This window comes from Phodopus roborovskii, unplaced genomic scaffold, assembly GCF_943737965.1.
Source record: "Phodopus roborovskii unplaced genomic scaffold, PHOROB, whole genome shotgun sequence".
NCBI classification, from domain to species: Eukaryota; Metazoa; Chordata; class Mammalia; order Rodentia; family Cricetidae; genus Phodopus; species Phodopus roborovskii.
The window spans coordinates 31903799-31924805 of NW_026126407.1; the positions used below are offsets into that span (position 1 = coordinate 31903799).

The window sequence follows — 21007 nt, forward strand, 5'->3', positions numbered from 1 at the left end:
TTACATCAAAGCTGGAGTGATTTGACAGACTGTAAAATCTTTCTGGAATTGGAGTCTTCCTCCAGAGTTTATTAGCTTGTCTCTTAGCATCTCCTATAATAAACACATCACATTGACTTCAGGCAGGCGTGGGACTCTGCCTCACCTTCATTCACAACTCATTCTATGTATATTTACTGAACAATATTGTCTGGAGTTCTTCCTGTACATTCCTCTGGTTCCTGAGGTGTTTTTCTTCCCATTAAAATGATCATTTATCTCATCAAAGGAGACTAAAGACAAACACATATGAAAAAATTTTAGTGCTCATGAAAATATGACTTTTAGCTCCTCTCAGGTGAATGGTAGCTAAAGATGGAGAAGTGGCAGAGGATTGGCTAAAAGAAGTTTTGAATGTGTACTTTTTCCTTTTGCAAGGATAATACATATGTATTCTTGACAACAGGGAACCAGAGAGTATTTGCAAGATTACAATTCATTTTGTCTCCCCTAATGGAGCATGATAAAACTTTGTAGCTAAACAAAACAAAAAAGAAATTCTGCATAAGAAAAATAAATGTCAGCTGTATCCCTCACTTATGCAAAAAATACTAAGATATGGTCCAGGCTTTATTCAGAGAAAGTCTATTATGTGTACAATGTCTTTGCAGTAAAACCTTATAAAATGAAGAAATACATGTTCTATTTGAAAGGTGCTATAACTTCCAGTAATTAAACATCACAACGGGAATGCTTCAGTGGCAGCTCTCCTGCCAGCTGTTTGCTATATAGATTTTCACTTACTCTGGCTAAATCTGTTATGTGTGAGATTGAGTTATAAAGAAAAAAGCCAAGGCCAAGAGCATTTAATACTAATGGAAGAAGACAGAGGATGGAGAGAGTATTTAAAGGTACTGTTGAGTGCTCACCTACTTTAAAGCAGTTAGAACCTTGACAGCTGCAGAATGCTTAAAGGAGCTCTAAGGTGGAGCAGTAATTTTTGTTTATTTTTTTTATTTGTTTGCCTGCATGTGTGTGTATTCATATGCATCAAGGTGCTTATATACATATGTGTGTGAGATAGAGCAGGTGTGTGTGTGTGTGTGTGTGTGTGTGTGTGTAAGAGAGAGAGAAAAAGAGAGAAAAAACGTGTGTATATGTGTGTGAGAGAAAATGTGTATGTGAGAGCAGATATGTGTGTGAGAGAGCACGTGTGTGTATGTGTGTGTGTGTGTGAATGTGTCTGTGAGAGCATGTGTGTGTGAGAGCATGTGTGTGTGAGAGCATGTGTGTGTGAGAGAGAGCACTTGTGTGTGAATGTGTCTGTGAGAGCATGTGTGTGTGGGAGAGCACATGTTTGTGTGAGAATATGTGTGTGAGAGAGAGAGCACATGTGTGTGAGAGAGTGTGTGTCATGGGGAAGGGGGCAGGGAGGAGGACAGAAGAAAATCTAAAGCAGCATCTACCAGTTGTTTTGCTTTATTTTATTTTGGTTTTTTTCTTGTTATTGTTTTCTGAGACAGGATGTCTCTTTGCTCTAGAACTCATCAAGTAAGCTAGACTGACTATGCAGTGAGCCCCAGGCATCTTCTCATCTCCACCTTCCCAGAACTGGGATTATTAGTATGTACCACCACACCTGGCCTCTTTTCATGAGTACTGGGGATTGAACTCATGTCCTCATGCTTGCAAGGCAGCAACTGAACTTTTTTTCAGCCTCTGGAAGGAGTAATTTTGCACTGACAACTGTTATAGATGCGTTGAAAGGTAACAAACATTTGGTTTGTGTTTATCAAACCAGACCACCATAGCCCTGGTTCTTCAAAGTTTAGGAGGAAATGCTCATGCTTTGAAAGACAAATAAAGCTCTCTCCTCCATATTTTTAATTGTTTTAAATTTCTTTTAAAGTTGCATTGGTGTTTTGCTTTCTCATATAGGATGGGGAAATATGTATGTTGTTCTGTTCTTGTCCAAATTGAATGTTTTTGGTTTATGATTTCATAAACAGTGTTTCACTGTTCTTTCAGCTTCTAATCCCCTAATAACACATAACATCTCATGATGAACTCAACATTGTCAATAGCCAAGAAAACAAGCAGATGTGCACATTACATTTGTTATCTCTAGGTTCTCTGCATTCATTGAGGGATCTCTTTTTGTCTTTTGTCTACTTAAATGGGATTGTCTGCTTTGATTTTTTCAGTGCTTGGAATTGAACTAGGAGCCTAAATTTATGAGGAAAGTGCTCAACCGCTGAAATTTCCAGCCTGGGTTGTATATTTTCTTTTGTTCATGTATTTGTCTATTTTTGAAATTATAATTTAATTTTTCACTCCCCTTTCCTCCTTCCAAGCTCTCCCACATATCCCTCCCCTTTGTCCTTTAAACACTTGCCTATTTTATCTCTAGTTGTTATTGGATACATAAGTATCCTGTTGAGTCCACATATTGTTACTAATCTGTATGTTTTTAGTTCTGATCTTTTCTAAATGATAGGTTTGGAGAATTCTTTGTGTCACATACAATCAAATGTGTGTTGTGAAAACATGCTTATCCTTGCATTCTCTTAGGACCACACTTTCATTGTCATATCAAAATGTAAATCCTAGCCCAAAAGTTTGAATATTGTACAGTCCTGCAGAAGGAAGCCCAGATGGGAGGTGTGAGTCTACCCTTTTAACCCTTTCCCTACTGCCTCCTTGAGGTTGTCACATAAAGCCTACAGCTGTGCAACGAAGACTAAAGAAGACTAGACAATAATAAAGACAGAACTTTGCTTAAAAACTCATTACATCTTTTCCCTTTCCCTTTAATTGTTACCATCACATACCCTGGAGTCATCTAAGAGAACAGCCACTATTAAGCACTTGCCCAGTCAAACTGCCCAGTGGAGACTGTGTTGATTGTAAACCATAACCTACTGTGTGCAGTACCATTTCCTGGGTATCTTACTGTTCCTTGGCCCAATGAGAAAGGTAGTATGAATAAGAGTGCCAGCACTCAGTGTTCCTTCATAGTTTTGGTCCAAGTTCTACCTTGAGGTGATGATATGACTTTTGTCAATGATGCACTGCAATTTTTACACTGAAACAAACCCATTCCTTCCCTAAGCTGTTTTCGGTCAATGTGTTATGTCAGAAGAACAGAAATGGAACTTGGTACATGAGGTAAATAATATTAGTAGGCTTTCCTACTACTTGTCATGACTGGTTTATAATAGCTACCCAGACAGTATATCTAGGCTTTTGGTAGAAAATGTAAACTAACTCATACTTGTCTATTAGGCTTAGACCTGGATACAACACTGGAAGCATAATGGTGTTACAGCTTGATGTCAGTATGGAAGGGAACAATGACAAGAGATTATTACAAAAAAAAAAAAAAACAAAAACAAAAACAAATAGGTAGTTTATCATTACAGGGTTCCCTAGGTTAGACCATGCCTGATATAAGAATTTTTGAGATCTTTCCAGTCCAGTACTTAGAACCACAGCATTATAAGTTGATGAAAGAGAAAATGTAGGGGAACTCCCACCATTACAATTTATCACTGAGGAAGAATGTAATTGTTATGGGGCTTTTATGATATTCCAGATAACTTTCTAAAAACCAAAATCAGGAAACTGATCATGTATATGCTCCCAACCCTCTCAGGGATGTGGAATGTATATATAGAAGACAATTTAATTTAGCAGGAGACACCATCAGTGGCTGTGACTAAAGCATACAATTAGTTGGATAAATAATATATGCCATTATTGCAAATCAGATTTTGAGAAGTGTGCACAAGGGCTGCCTGACCTGGTTTTATAATTCTATTTAGTGTTTGGTTTTTTTCTGAGACAGAAAATCGATCACAGTGTGACATGTGACTCTTGGACAATTTCTATTTGAGTGAGGGAGAAGGAAATGAGCAAGCAGAGAACATAGTTCCATAGCTTTAAAAAAAAGTGCTGTGGTTGTTGCTCTCACTTATCACCTCAGCAAACCACTTGCTATATGGGCAGAAAGACAGTGGGATCAAAAAACAATAGACCTGTATATGCTTCCCCAAGCCAAGTATAAGTCTGCTTTTGCTGAGCCTGGCAAAGATCAGGGCTTTGACAGAAATGGAATTCTTCTACTGAATGACTGTACCAAGTTCAACTGTTTTTCTTTTAAAAATCATTATACTTTTGATTGATTGGCTGGTTGGGTGGGTGATTGATTGGTTGGTTGTTGGTTGTATGGAAGAGGGGGCATGAGACCCAGCATGCATGTGGAGGTCAGAGGATAACTGGTAGCAGGTCATGGGGATCTAACTCAGGTCATCAGGTTTGGTGGCAAATACTTTTGTCTGTACCAATTTAGCCATCTTACCCATCTCACCAACTCTACTTAGCACTTGTTAATTTAGAAAGAGATATCCTTTTTCCTTTCTCCTATAGAAAATTTCAGTTAAAAATCTAATCTATTCATCAGTTGGAACTGCTGTGATTTAAAAAAATCAGTCTCAAAGATTTTCAATAAAAGTTTTATTTGATATAGTTTTATTTTGCATGAGGTATTCTGACTTCTTAAATTTATTATAAGCCTGAAACTAAATGTTTTCTTCTTTCCTTTATTATAGAAGTTGAGAAGTAAAAAGAGGAGTAGAACAGCTAATAAAAAGACAAACATACTGTACATTCTCTTCTCATCTGTTTTTGTTATTTTATATTATTTTATGTTTATTGGTGTTTTGCCTGCACATATGTCTATGTGCCACATTCATGTCTGGTACCAGAGTGCCAGTTAAGGTGAGAAGAGAGCATTGACTTCCCTGGGACTGGACTTGTAGACAATTATGAGCCATCATGTGGGTGCTAGTAATCATACCTGGGTCCTCTGGAAGAGTAGCCAGTCCTCTTAACGGATGAGCCCTCTCTTCATCCCCCATTATCTAATGATCATTGAATTAAATAAATGTAATTTTATGTCTGGGATATGGAAGATCCACACCAAATAAGAAATTTGTATTTGTATGTTGCTGGGTTTCTTTCCTGCCAGGTCCTCCCACTCCAACCCCAAATAAGCACACAGAGACTTACATTAATTATAAAACTGTTAGGTGATGGCTAGGGCTTCTTATTGGCTAGGTCTGTCTTAATAATTAACCCATAACTACTATGTATTTCTACACCTGATGCATTCTATCCTCCCAGTCCCAACATGGCACCTCTTGCGGCATCTCTCTGCCTACCTTTCCCAGAATTCTCCTAGTCCTGCCTTTCTTCCTGCCTCTATTGACTAACTGTGTTTTATTCATCAACCAATAAGAGAAATATAATAGAGAAGGACACCCCCATAATTTGTATATAAATTATAATATGTATGTTTTTACTGTATGCATATATTTGTATTTGTTAATTCTGTAATAGACACTTTAGAAAACAATTATTAAAACACAAGATTGATATTTCTAGAATTAATCCTTCCCTTTCCCAGAGAAATTGACACATCACTAATTGAATAAAAGACACTCCAGGCCACGGTTATATTCTGCACACTGTTCTATATTTGAGACTGGGGCAGAAACAGTGTGTCTCTGATCACACACACAACCAGTACAAACCTTGTTTAGTGTGCAGTATTGTCCCTTTGGGTCTGCAGGCAGGAATTTCACCTGTAGTCGGTCGTCAGTTTAAAGCACTGAAATTTCCATCACCTGAAGCTAAGAGAATTAACTAGTCTTTTTTAAACACACAGCTCAATTACAAGTAGATATGGGATGTGTAGTGGTTTTTTTTTTTGTTTGTTTGTTTGTTTTTTTTTAATAATCCTTCTCCCCAAACCAAAGGAACAGGTTTTACCCTGTAGTGTAATGGACCATTGAGACAGAATTTTAAATAAAGTTTCAAAAACAATAAAATACAATTTTGGTGCTTTACCCATAAAGGCAGCACTTGAAGGGAAAGCTTAGATATATGGGTATAGCCAGCAAGATGGCTCTGTGAGTAAAAACTTTTGTCAACAGCCTGAGGACTCAAGTTCAATCTCAGGTACCCACATTATGAAAGGACAGAATAACAGGGAAATTAAGACCTAAAAAGAAGCGCCAATAGCAGAGGAAAGACTAACACTTCTGAGTTTGCAGCTGCACACTGTTTCTGGTAAAAACCATCAACATATAATTGCCTTTAATAGATGGTGTTGGAGGAATGATTCTTCTCTCTGGAGAAGGTGTCTATCCCCTAAGTCTCAACAGTCTGCATCTCACAGCCTCCAGAGTTCCTAGACAGCCATGTTTCCCTCTTAGACTTATAACTACAATCCCTGGAATCCATCTGCAGACCCTGTTGCCCAAATATGCTAGGAACTGATTTTTAAATTATAGCCTATCAAAATCCATTTAAATATTAATATTCATGCTTGGCTTGTGGTTGCATTACTGTAAAACACAGTTGACTATGTGAAACTTGCATGGCCAGGCTTCTTCTGTGCCTGTGTTGTTCCTCAGTATCAAAGTGCTATCAGCCCTTGTTTGGCTGCATGTTAGACAGAGGCTGCACTATGGTTTTGTCTTCTGTGTATTCTGATCCCAGCCATTAGCAACAGTAGCCTGTTCCACAGCCACCTGATGCCTGTTGGAAGATACTTTTCTCTGAAGGATGCTTCAAGCATAATTCTTTCCTGGAGCATGTAAAAAAAGATACTGATATTTAGACACTCTAAAAAAATGACATTTCTATTGTTATACCAAATGTGTTTTGAAGGCCTAGCCCTGTGAAATGTAGGCCTCCTTTGAGGATATAATTCATTCCTGAAATTATCCCATGTTGTGTCCATGCCCAGAGGACATTTTGGATTAGAGAATAAAGAGTCAGAGTTGGTTGCATGGGAACAGTGCCTGGTGGTAGAGAAGAATACTTTTTTTTTTTTTTTTTTTTTTTTTTTAAAGAAGCCAAAGAAGCTTCCATCACTACAGACCCGTACTAAATTTTGAATGCATAAATCTGAATACAGACTTTCCATATTAAGAGGAGGAATATCATTCATCTTTCCATATACTTAATATACAAGATTCTTAAGACATGAAGCCACTGACATTACCCTGTGAGTTTTGCACTGTGAAATAGAGGTGTAGGACTTGAATCCTGGTTCTCCCCACTGATTATGAAATCTGAAGAAAGTTACTTTACTTCTGGAACTAAAACTTGTTGCTCTGGGTTGGGGGAGGAGCACTTGTTTCACTTGTGGACTCTCATAGGGTTTTATGAGCGCCATTTGCAGTAACAGAGGTTTTGGATCACATAACCTTCAGGAAACTGTCTCCTATAGCAACTTGGGCTCAGGTAATTTCTTTCATAGTTTTGCTCCTTAGAGTCTATTAACCTCAGTTTTGTTTGTAAAAAGGTCTCAGGTAGGTAATTCTGATGACTAGATCTTCCCAGTAGTGACCCATCTAGAAAAGCAGCTTTATTGGGTCATCCTTTGGCCACATGTGAAGAGGGACCTTAGGTTGTCAAACAAGTAATTGATTAGAGCCATTTTAATATGCTGTATTGAACAAGCAAACTTATCTGTTATCCAGATCCTGCCTATATGCCACCAATTCCTAACACATACCTCTTTCCACAAAGGAAGGACTTAAATGATTTATATTCAAATATAGAATACAACAGAAAATAAAAGCAGGGGACAGAGCCAAGGAAACAGACAATGTATTTTCTGTAGAGCATTAAAAATGTGTCCTGTTATATGGGCTCTGAAGATACTAATGAGATAGAAAGCACTGTTTTTTACCTCACAGCAGATAGTCTCTGGAGAGATTTGCAGATATGTAATTTCTTAGATATTGAAAAATGTTAAAAACATAATTAGGTGTTAGGTGGGTACAGAATCCTAATGATGACCATTCCAGGGTAGACTGCTGGCTGACAGCAGGGTACACTATTTATTAGACCTTTGTCAGAAGGCAAGACTCAAACTTCAGGCTAAGTACCTAGGAACTCCCACAGAAATTTAGCTGAGTGCTATTTGTAGTCTGTTTTGTGAAGTTAAGAACTTGAAACTTGTAATATTAATCTTTGCTTTATGTTTTAGTTTTTAAATTTTTTGTATTTCTTGTAATTCATACTTATTGTAATTCAATGAAGTAACATTCAACCACAGATTGACTTTTAAAAAGGAAAAACCAAACAAAGAGGAAACAAATGATAGCAAAGAAGAACTGGTCCCTTGCTATAACTTGTTGACAAGTCCCAGTAGACAAGTTTGCTGGAGAAATAGGTGGGTAATTTACCATTTAGATAGGACTTGTGAGTCTTTATTTATAAATGGATCAATTCTTTAAAAGTTCTTAGAGAAACCACCTTATCTTGAGGTTTGTAATAGGTCAAAGAGATCACCTGTTTCATTCCCATTTTGCCCCTGAGGACAACATCACTGTGGGCACCTAGAGGGCATGTGAGGAAAAAATGGACTCCTAGACAGAGGGAGAGGAAGGACATAGCATATAAGGCTTGGTTCCAGGCTGCCCTATCTGACTTTTTCTTCTCTAAAGACTTCCCCGGTGCTCTCTTCCATTCCCTTTGCTTTTATTGACCTATGTCCTTACTCAGAGTATTTCTAGATTAAGATGTAAAACCATCAAGTAACATAGTTGCTTAAATGAAGAAGAAATTAGTAGTCTCCAAGGATCTGAAGTAGTGATGGTGTAGGAGGAAGACATGTGAGGGTGAATTTGGACATGATAAGATTGGTCTGTGTATTGACTGAGGTATAACTACACAGGTGTATACATATACATGCGAACATGAATACATGCATGATGGAAGAATCTTAATACTATAATTCAGTTATCTTAATGACAATCATGTAGTTTGTGATGTTGTAATGTGGTTTTATAAAATATGAGGATTTCTCTATACAATTTCTTATACTTGTTTATATGAATCTGTAATCATGCTCCAATAGGCACTTTATTAAAAAGGAAAAAATAAAAACTAAGCAGCTTGATGATGTCATATAAGAGGGATGGCTATGCAAACAAGGGTATCAGATTTGAGTGAAATGTGGAGGGAATGGCAGGTGTAAGTGGCGTGAGATCTGAAAACACAAGGGAAACGTTGGGGTTTTGGTGATGCTGCATCGGATACCAAACCTGTGAATGAGAAGAGTACATCCACATGAAGTAGGATGCCAGGGTGACAAATATGTCCCCCATGGAAATGTGGCCATGTATGGAAAGCAGGATATTCCTTAGAGTGGTTTTCATGTGGGGAGGGTAAGGGAATTGCTGTCCACATGTGACCCATGAGAAGATAATGGAAAAATTATTCAACTTACAGATCAAATGAGTAATTTTGCCATGAAGAAGCATAAAAGAAACTACCATAGGTAAGTCAGAAAACTGACGATCATTTATACTAAGAAAAAGTAAAAATTTCACATGACCTTACTGATAAAAAGTAGATTAGCATCTAAGAATTGGTTGGTCATAGGTATCGGTGTTAAGCTGCTGCCTGAGGGATCTGTGATATTTAACAGTGCACTATATAATGGAGCTAAGGAAATGCTTGCTAAACCTCACCCTAGATAAAAATCTACATGGGTCTAGTGTTTAAAATAATGTTATTTGCCCCATTAACAATCGTTTTATAGTTGTGAGGATGCTTCTGTTTTTAGTAATAATTAAAAGCTAAACAGAATTTTAAGAAGTCAGAATCTCTAATAATGAGATCTGTGGCTTAGTTCCTAGGTATTTAGGATTAAAAACATTGTCTTGAACAAACTGTTGGATCATAATTACCAACCTGCCACATAAGCAAGTTTAATTATAATAATGCTTTACTTGTAGGAACTAGTGTAACAAAGACCCTTCCCCCAGCTTCAGAGGTTACTCCACAAATATCAGCCAATCTTCTCTCATTGATTTGTTTCATGTTTCACTAAACCTCCTTCCAAAAGGATCAATGACAAGAAAAGCCAGACATCATATCATTTGCAAATAGTTTTCTTACAAATTCATGTACAAATTATGTGTTGATTTTATCACATATTAAATGCAAACATTTGTATCTACCTTTTTAGTATTTTCAAACATGCTTCACATCATTTGTCTCTCATAAATTATCTGAGAAGAAAAATTAAGATCTCCAAATTGAATTTAGTTAATGTAGTCATAGATACCATTCAGTAAGTAATGGCTTCCCCTTCCCTCTCTCTTCTACAATTTCCCATTGTATATTTCTGTTGGTTACATCCATGTAATGTCATTTAATGGGCCCATTTGGCCCTTTGTTATTTCCCACAAACTTATCTTCAGAGTCCAGGCGTTATCTATGTCAGCTTCAAGCTGGGGACTTATTCTGAAGATAGTTCAGTGGTTAAGAGCACTTCCTGTTCTTGTAGAGAAGTCCAGTTTGGTTCACCAGATCCAGTTTGGTCGCTCACAGCTGCCTATACTTCAAGTCACAGTGGATCCAATGCCCACTTCTGGCTTCCATGAGCACCTGTACACAAGTGTAAAGACATACTCAAACACATATACATATTTAATAATAAAATAATTTTTAAATAGATATTACCAGACTTTTGTGTTATCCATTCAGCCTGTCTTGTGTAAAATTCGCCGTGTGGTTTTCACAACATAGCTTTATAACCTACTGAGTATTATTCCCTAGATTTATTATTTCAACAGGAAACACCCAATGGAATTCAAATTTATTCTCTCTTAATCATTAGCTGATGTTTTTCTATAAAGAATAACTTTCCTTAAACAATTATTTCATTACCCTGAGATGCCATTGATGCAGTAGTGCATGGATTTCCTTTTATTAATCATTATCAAAAAAATTTTAAAGTTGAAACAGTGTCAGGTCAGCAGGGGAGACTGATGAAATGTGTTTGGGGAGGGGAGGGAAACCAAGCCAGGGAGAACACTGTGGAACGAGCCTCAGGTCCATGCTTGAGGTATTCAAAGAGCATCAACCTTTATCAAAATGTGAATAGATATGTCCTAATACAAACACCAGTTTAATACAACACAAGGCAGAGCAAAACAAAACAAACAAAAGGCAGAGCTGGGATCAAGTTCTCAAAAGCCCCACATCCCTCTGGATCACAGCAATTTTCTCATGCCAATCATTCATCTGGAGTCATTGCCAGGATGTTACTCTGCTTCCCTCACTTTCTGATGATGCATGCTTATCTTTTTAAAGATGGAATTTCTATATTTGTGTTCTAGGTTATAAATATTCAGAGGCTTCATTAATGCAAGGCAAAATGGGTATTGAACAATTAAGCTTGGGGGGAAATTGGAAGTCACACAAACAACCACAGTGATAGGATTCAAATTACAGTGTTATATCTGATGCCATTGAAAGGTGGCTATCTTTCACAGACACCAAGTTTCTAGTTTGTTTATTTGTTTGTTTTTAATCCCTGAGCTATGCTTGTCTCTCTCTCTACTGTTGAATGCCAGAGTACTGTTTCCTCACAGTTCCACATATGTTTCTTCCACTAAGTGTAACTCATCCCATCACCAAAATCATCCTTAATGCGTTTGTGATCTCAATACTTTAGCTGTTTGCATTGAAAAGTTTTCTCTGCTTCTGTACAGTGCCCTCTGTTCAGCTGCAGATGCAGAAAGTCAAAACATGCCATTGAGAGTGGCAGGAGACTGATGTGACAAGGAGAAAAGAACTCTTACAACAGTAAAATTCTATTGGAAAAAATCGATAGTTTGTTTTCTGGTTAGCAACAATACGGTTAAAAGTTTGATTTTTTTTTCCCCTTAACACACACAGTATTGATGGATTCCATTAAAGCCCATGGGGAATTTGATTTCTAATGGAGTTCTGTTTTCACATATGATGAACAGATTGATTTAGGAAGTTCTTATTCTTACCAGCTGAAAGCCAGCATGGAAGCTGTGTCCTTCAAACAGGTAATGCACTAAAGCTGAAAGGACACTGATAAAACCATGAGCGAGAAATAGTATTTCACTACATATTAAATATATTTAACTTGATTCCAAAATTAATGGCCTCAAAGGGCTGTGGCAATGGCTCAGTGTTTCAGGACACATACTACCCTTACAAAGGACCAGAATTTGGTTCCCAGCACCTATCTTGTGTAGCTGACAACTGCCTACAATCCCAGCTTCAAGTGAATCTGTAGCCTCTAGCCTTCTCTGTGGGCACCTCTGACATTCACACATATCACACACACACACACACACACACACACACACACACACGTCTTTAAAACATGCTCATTTTGTGCCTAAGCCATGAAGAAGTAATGTCATTCAGCACATCTGTCTGCAAATGGTTTTGCACATTCTCAGGGCTTTGTCAGGTCAGATCCTGGCAACATTGAAAACAGCATTGGGTCCATTGCTTGCTCCCATCTTAATAATGACCATTTTAGACATGGAACATATAATTAAGTTCCTGGCATAGAGCATCTTAATGAAGGAGATTGCTAAGTAACCAGTCTGCAACCTACTTAATTAGCATAAACAAAAAAAGCATCACTCAGATGGGCCTTCCTGGGACACCAGCGGGCCCCTTTTCATTTGCAGCATTTCGTGAGTGATTTTGTAAAGAGGAAGAGATAATGAAGATTATTACACTGCTGCCCTGTTAGCCGCACTTAGCCTTGGGAATGGAAAGAATAAGAAATTAGCAGATCACATTAGCCATTTTATCATACAAACTCTGAAAGTCATCAGTTGTTAAGTAGATTTGATTCAAGATATGAGACCCATTCTGTGAGTACTTAATCATCAAAAGCCACTTGTTCACCTCTTGGTCTGCAAAGCTAGTGATGGTACTTAGGATAAAAAGAGTTTCTGACTTGACTACATAAAGCAAACTCTTGAAAATGTTTTTAACTTAAAGAATATTCTGACTACTTTGATGCTACTTAGTTTGCATTTTGGATAATACCTACTGTGTGCCTGATGTGAGTGCGCATGGTAGGTCCTTGCCTTTCATGAAGCTTATATTCTCCTCAGAGCTACAAAGACAGAATTACCAGTGGTGATCTGAGGAATCGCTCATTAAGATAACAGTGATTAATGTGTGGGGAGGGGGCTTTAAAAGATCTTAAATGGAATTGAAGCAAGCTGATTTATTCCATCTTAATGACCTTTATAGTCCCTCAGTAGAGAAATAACTGCAAAAGAATGAGTGGCAAAGGAGGGAAGCATTTGAAAGGTCATCTGGTCACCTGAGCAAGAGATGATAATAGACATGAGCATGTGAGCTTGGTGATGTTAGAGGGAAGAGGAATGAAAGGGATCAGGATGCATGTTATGCCAGGAATGCATGGTGGGCAGAACACACGGGTAGGAAGGCAGGCATTGGAATAATGATCATACTTCTAACAACAGAACACAGTCACACATAGTCCCACTGAGCACAATGGAAATTTAGAATTGTAGCCCCATAAGCAAATAAAAATTTTATTTTTAATATTGTGCCTTCTCCCTCACTATGATAATATATATTGCCACATGTCTGCCTGGTGCCCACAGAAGTCAAAAGAAAGTCTCAGATCCCTTGGGGCTGAAGTTACATGTAGTTGTCAGCTTCCATGTGAGAACTAGAAATCATACATAAGTCTTCAAGTCTTCTGGAAGTGCTCATAACTGGTCAGCTATTTCCCTAGTCCAGCAATTAATCTTTGTAAATAAAAATCACGCATACACACACAGTCTATAATACATACATACATACATACATCAACACTCTCTTTTGCAAAATGTCCAATGACCCAGACCCCGATCCATGAAGTAAATGCACACTAAAGCAATGACCCTAATGAAACTACAAATATAAACAAGGCTCTGAAAGGAATAGAGAATTCTCTGGAAGTATTGAGGACTTGAGTCTGCCAGAGGGATTGGAGTCACGGTAGAAAAGAGCTTTTCCAGACACTTAATTCTAAATGGTAATACTTAAATAGAACGAAACATGCAACATCTGCTTGCTTATGTCAGAAAAGGACAGAGAGCATGCGAGAGCAGAAGGGGGGGAGGGAAGAAGGGCAACAGTGAAGACAACTAGCTGAATATGAGCATTTAAAGGGGATGATAGAGAAATTCCCAGTGGAAGGAATGAGAGCTGCTAAAGCTCTGTGTTTGATATAGTACCATGGATTCCAGCAGTCAAAGTCGTGAGTTCAGAGAATGAAAGGCAGGGAATAGAAACAGGACCTCAAAAGTCTAATCCTTTATGTACAGTCCTGGAAAATTTGTTCTGTGTCCCTTACATGTGCTACAAGTAACACAATTCTGTAGACAGAATTAAACTATTATTTTGGTAAATTCCATTGAGTTGTTACCTTATCACATATTCGTTTCATAATAAAGTGACATATGCTGCAAGTTGCATGGTAGTGACTTTGATGAAACAGCCTAGAACTGAGCATGCTCAGCCTGTCTACATCACTTCAGGATTTTCTCATCTGCAAAGGTAACACTTAAAAAATCACAAAAGCAAAGTTCCAAACAAATCATGGACAAATTCGCTCTTTTAGTAAGGTTATGACTGTACATTGGGTTATATTCTTAGCTATCCTCTGCTACAGGCAGTTTATGAGATGTGAATTGTATACACCTGATTGGTAGCAATAGAACAAGGAAGACATTATGTGTCTGTGTGTATACACACACACACACACACACACACATATATATACACACACATATATATATATATACATATATATATATATGATAGGTATATAGTGTGTGTGCTTTTGCATGTATGTATGGACACAAGAGGGCGTCCTTGGGTGTTATTCATTAGATGCCACCCACTTTGATTTTTGAAGCAGGGTCTCTTCATTAGCATGAAGCTTACCCTTTTAGTTAGGCAGGCTGCCCAGTGAACCCCCAGATCCTCTTATCTCTGCTTCCGTACAGTGCCCATTGTTAGAATTAAAGTCGCACATCACTATGCCAGGCTTTATTTACATAGGTTCAAATAATCCATCTCAAGTCTATTTTTGCAGTCCAAGAAGTCATTCTTAGGATGACTTTATCTGAATTGGATATTTGGGAACCTCGGGTTGGCAAGCTGGTGCACATAATGATTCCAGGTTTATTAGCTTGCTAACCAAGTGAAAGGCAATTGTGGCTCCCTGGATTATGGAAGCTTGGACAAAGACTGCCTTTTGAACAATCCTCCACCCACACCCCCCCAAAAGAAATAATTTTTCTCTGAGACTTATTGAATTTGGAGGTACTATTGGCACACTGAATTGAAGACTTACAGATCCTTTGAAGTTTGGAGTGGAGCAAATGGATCCTGCATGGCAGGCATATGGGAGAATGTGGAATTCAGATAGGGCACAGTAGGAAGGAAAGCTGAGTAAGAGATGAGATTGTTAGACTGAGTTTCAAGAAGCTTTGACCTTTGTAACCAAAGAGGATAGCTGGACTTTTGATGGCATCAAGTAGTGGCTAGAGAGTCTGGATGACAATGGCAGAGTGAGGCCATATATACAAAGAGGGGAAATTAACAGAGACAACAGGTATGATGGGGACAGAAAACTCTGCTAGGTCGGCAACAAATCAGTCATTTCAATGGGAGCAGGTGCAAGTTGGATGTGCTGTAGCAATCTTGTGTTTGAGATTTCTACATGCTTTCATAAGCACACATGTTCCAAAGCAATGGGTAATGAGAAACAAGGAGTTTCAGACCTGTCTTTACATAGCTTTAATCCAAGTCTCAGTCTCACTGGTTATCACACCTTGAATTTTAGGCAAGTTGTTTTCTATTCGTACCCTATTTAGAAATTTTCCTAAAATAATTACTTCCCTGTGTTCTTGTAAAAATATAAAACAAAATTTATGTTTTATTGAAGTTCCTCACACAGGGACAAAGGATATCATTAATTCGGGTTTTTTTTCTTTTTCACCACATTTTTCCAACCCTTCTATAAACTACATTATTGTTCTTATAACTCTAGCACAGTTGAAATAAGAAACCTGATTATATTTCATTTTAAATCTTTGAGGCAGGGTCTCTACCATGACTGGCAGTGAAATCCTGATGTAGCCAAGAAGGCACTTGCACCTCTGACCCTCCTACTTCTATGTCCTGACTGCTAGGATTTTAGGCATGTCCCATCATTCTTGAGTTTTGTGATGTTCTTGATCAAACCCAGGGACTCGTGCATGCTAGAATATTACTTAACCAACTAAGCTGCATCCCTGGCTCTGGTCAGATATCTTTTTTAAAACAGAATATGTAATTGAAAGTTCTTTGAAAAGTCTGATGATACAGTTTATGAGAAAAATTTCCTGAACAATATAAGTTTTTAATTATATGTCTCATATTTTACATCCTAAAAATGTTATGATAAAGTCATTGTATGTGATATGATTGTCTCTGTGTCCTCTCATAATTTCATAACTATGAGTAGAATTGAAACTTAGGTTCATTTTCCTGTCTAATCATCCCTCTTATTTCTGTGGAAGTCACTACTACTGTCAATTTTGAATCCTCCCTTTTGTTTGGCATTTACTATGAAGTTAGACAAAATTTATAAAGGAAAACACTAACTTTGTTACCATGGATATTTCCCAAGAATGTCAAGATTCCTTTGTAACATCCAAACTGACTTCCGTATGAAGAGCAATAGTGGGTATTCCCTCCATGACCTGTGTGGAGAACATGTGAAGTGCACAAGCACTAATGAATTAAGAAGGTTTGGTTTGAAGAGGTCTCAACCCATTGTTTAAGACATTAAACTATTTGGTTTCCCTACAGAAACACCAGAGGCAAAGGAGCATGGCAAGTACATCTTGCCTGGGGTCAAGAAAACAGTTTCTCCCCACCACTAATGAACTGTGAGACTCTAGATCAAGGTCACACTAGTCCAGTCCATTTTTTTCTGGAAATATAAAGAAAACCAAGATAAAGGAAGAGAGACTGGAGGATTGTTTAGCAGTTAAGAGCACCCACTGCTCATTTAAATATTTCTAGTTCAATTCCTAGCACTTGCATAAGGCAAATGACAACCACCTCTCCTGGCTTTCATGGACCCATGTACTTATATGAACATCATACACACACACACACACACACACACACACACACACACACACACACGCAGACACACACACACACATACATACACGCACACACACACACATATGTGTGTGTGTGTGTGTGTGTGTGTGTTTAAATTTAAATTTTTAAAAGAAACAAGTAAAAAAATAAATAAAAAGAAGGTTTGGGTGGGTGTTCCTTTTTTATGTGTGTGTCATTCAACAGCTTTCCAGACATGTAACAAAGATCCTAAAACTATAGGCAGGGTCAGTAGCATTCTTTAGTGTTTGTTTACAGATTATTGACTGTCTGACAGGGAACTGAAGGCTGGGAGTTAGCAATCAGGGAAAATTAAAACTGTTTTGCTCAAAGTCAATGCCAATTAGAAAATGAATCCAGACAGAAAATAAAGCATATCTGAAATAACTGTGTAAGTCAATGGGGAAGCCAGGGTAATAAAGAGACAACTAAGTGTCTTGTTGATCTTTTTATAGATACTTAAACAAGGGCTTGGAAACAGGCTCTGCTCTGCAGAGGGCTTAATCATTTCCTTTACTTGAGTTTATTGAATTTAGTGCAATTTTATACTTTGCCAAATTACTCTTATCTTGGGAAACTTAGGTTAAATTTTATTAAAATATAAACACATTTTCCATTAATAAAATTTTAGTAGAAATTAGAGAATCAAATCATTAAAGGATCTCTTCATTAAGAAGAAAAGGTTTCCAGAGAGCAAACGAGCATATTTTGTCTGTGTACAGCTTTTATGTACACAGCAGTATTACAGATCTAACTTTCATGCTCCTCCTCCCTCTCTTCTACTCTCTCTGCCTCTTCTAAAGCAAGTGAGGAACTACGTGGCTTTCTCATGAACTGTTTTCAGAGGGAAGGACTTGCATGCTTACAAGGAAATATGGATGAAATTCAGGTAGACTCTCTGGTAATTTGTCTGCATAGTTTCATTTTCACATAAGAGATTTACTATTACAAATCTCCAGACATACTAAAATGAATTGTATAATCATAAACATACATGGTAAATATATATTTATTCAGTGTATTATATTTTTGCTTCAAATGGTTTATGTGATGTACATACACTAAATTCGTTTTTTTAAAAACTCAGTGCTATGTGTTAGAGATAAACCATTTTAGTTGAGCTTATTGGGTCTGGGGATGTTGCTCAGTGTAGGATGTTTGCCTACTATGTGCAAGGCCCTGTGTTCCATTCCCAGCAACACAGAAAGCAAAAGAGAAAAATTATATATCTCATTAACTGTAACTCTTCTGCACTATTTCTCATGACCTGTGTGCCAGGTTTTGTTTAACCCCATCTCTCAATAGCATCATTGGGTTGAAATGTTTTTTCAGTCATGTAGCTAATAACCTCATATATTTATATATGGCACACAGCATTCATTTTGATATTAATATATTTCCAGCAGAGTGATATGTGGAGTGGGAGTGCACAGGTAAAATAAAACCATGCCCTAAAGCCACTGCGGATCTCTTGCCACTTGGTATATGCATCCCTTACTTAGTGGGGTTTTTTTTCTTTTTTTAAAGAAAATAAAAAGTTTAATTGTCAAGAAGTTCAAAGACTAAATATGTATTTGCAAATGAAAAAAAGACTTAGAATCTCACATTATTGTTTTTGGGGTGCATGTGTGTTTTTTCAAAGTTTTCTTCACAAAAACCCCTAATGGCAGAGGAAAGCAGTAGGAACCCTATGAGGCCACAATTTAGCCAGAAGCAAGCTTCCAGCAAGCAAGGAATGTCTTTGAAGTCTGATATTTTTATCTTAAATATTCATGTGAAGTCTTATTTTAATAAAAATGTTATTTTAGATTGTATAATATCTAGTACATTTCACACTCCAGGAAGACATAGTGTGTTTTTCCTGTGGTTTTTAATGGACACGAGGTGAGTGGCGCGATGCTCTGGGACTCTAGAAGCCCCATTGGAAACTAAGACAAAATCCTTATTTATAAGATGCTACCAATTTTAAGGTATTTGTCAAAGCCATGATACCTCGTGTTTCAACCAGCAATCTGCAATACATAAGAGCTAACTTAAGACATAGTTTTTCACCTGTCTTCTTCAGAGCTCTAAGTTAACAAGCAGAAGAGATCCATATAAATGAGAGTTGTCACTGTGCATGGGAGGGCCGCTGTTAGTACAATGCAGACATGGGTCCTAGTAGAACAAATATCGGAGAATAGAGTTAGTCTCCATGAAGAATCAACTTGAAGACAGAAAAGAGGACAGGACCCAGGTGACATGGGATATGTAGTTCTCTGAGGTGGACTGACTTTCTCTTGACTGTCCTTTGACCATATAGTGCTTTATTCTCTGTGCACACCATGTCCAAAAATGTAGAGCCTCCAAGCAACTCATGCTTCGGGGGTCCAGCACCTGCTTTTGAACTCTATAGGCACCCACCAACACATGCACACATGCAATGAAAACTAAAATAAGTCAATAAAGAAGTAACTAATGCAATACATTTATGAACTCGTTACAATGTATTTGCAATAAATCAACCCAGAAGAAGAAAGATTTATAGTAGCTCATGCTTGCAGAGATTGCAGTCAATGGTCTGTTGTTCTATTGTTTTAGGGACAATGCAGGGCAGAACATCATGGTAGGAAGCATGTGCTATAACAAACATGGTAGTTGGGAACATTGCATGGGAGAGCACAGGATGGACCAAAGCTACTCAGCTAATTTTTGCCTGGAAAGCAAAGTGAAACAGGAATCGGTTTAGCCTGTGGAATAACAATCAAGATCCAAACTGTGACTGTGAAGAAAAATTCAGGAAGGTGAACAGATTTTTATGTAAGCAATTATAAGAAATTCATTAATGGGGTTTGATTCTGTGCCTTGACTAACATGAAAACATATTCCATTTACAGAAGGTTGAAAACATCAATGAAAGTTCCTGCAATTATTTGAAAATGTTCAAGAGATAGATTAAGGATTAAGTCATATATACACACACACACATATACATACACATCTTTGTATATAGTTGTGTGATATATATGTATCATATATGTGTGTGATAAATTTCCTTATATATATGCACCATATATATATATATATATATATATATTCTGTGTATATGAGTGTGTGTTTATGTGTGTGTGCACATAGTTGCCACAGTGTGTTATTGGAAGTCAGAGGACAACTTAAAAGAGACTGTGACTTCTTTCTCCTTCTGTCATTTGGGTCCTGAATATTATTTAACTCTGGTCCTCAAGCTTGGCAGAAGGCTTCTTTACTTGATTTCACCAGCCTTTTTTCTGTTTGTTTTTTAGTCTTTTAGATTTGATGTCTGGAGTGTGTCTTACTTTTGTCATACTGCTTTAAATGGATTTTTGTGGCATATCAAATTGTGGGTTAGAAATTGCCAAGGTGTTTTGTTTTGGGGTTCTTTTTTTGTTGTTGTTATTTTCTTTTTCACCCTTAATACCAAAGATGCCAATGCAATTGTCCCCTGGCTCTTTTATTTATTCATTTTTTTCTATAGCCCAACATACGTGATATTATTCTTTCCTATGGTTTCTTTTTAAATGCACCTCTTTTTGTTTGCTCCAAAGTAGGTTGACTATGGTGTGCCTAAATATGCTTCTGGTTAATTAGTTATTATATTTTCATATACCCTTTAATAGACACTTTGAAAATTCTAATGCAGTAAGTCTAAAGTACCTGTATGTAACTGCTGGTGTCATTGGCTATCTTGAGATTAATTTTGATCCTTGGTTCTTTCATTTTGTAATTTATCAAATTCTATAACACTTATTCTGGCATGACATCTTTCCTAAATACTCTTTTATAGTTCAATCTTCTTAATGAGCCATAATTATCCAAGTAATGCTGCTTGTACTTCTAACCCCCCACTTCTCATGAAGTATGTGAAAAGGGAAGATAGATGTAGAAATTCAAACTACAAAAGTGAAACATATGGATTTTAGAAATTTAAAAACCATAA

At 37.3% G+C, this 21007-nt stretch overlaps 1 protein-coding gene across 1 annotated transcript in view; it reads left to right on the forward strand.

The window, feature by feature from the left end:
* The window catches only part of Sgcd (sarcoglycan delta), a 510909-nt gene that overhangs the window by 87729 nt on the left and 402173 nt on the right, over positions 1 to 21007 (forward strand). The gene's annotated exons all lie outside the window — the stretch shown is intronic.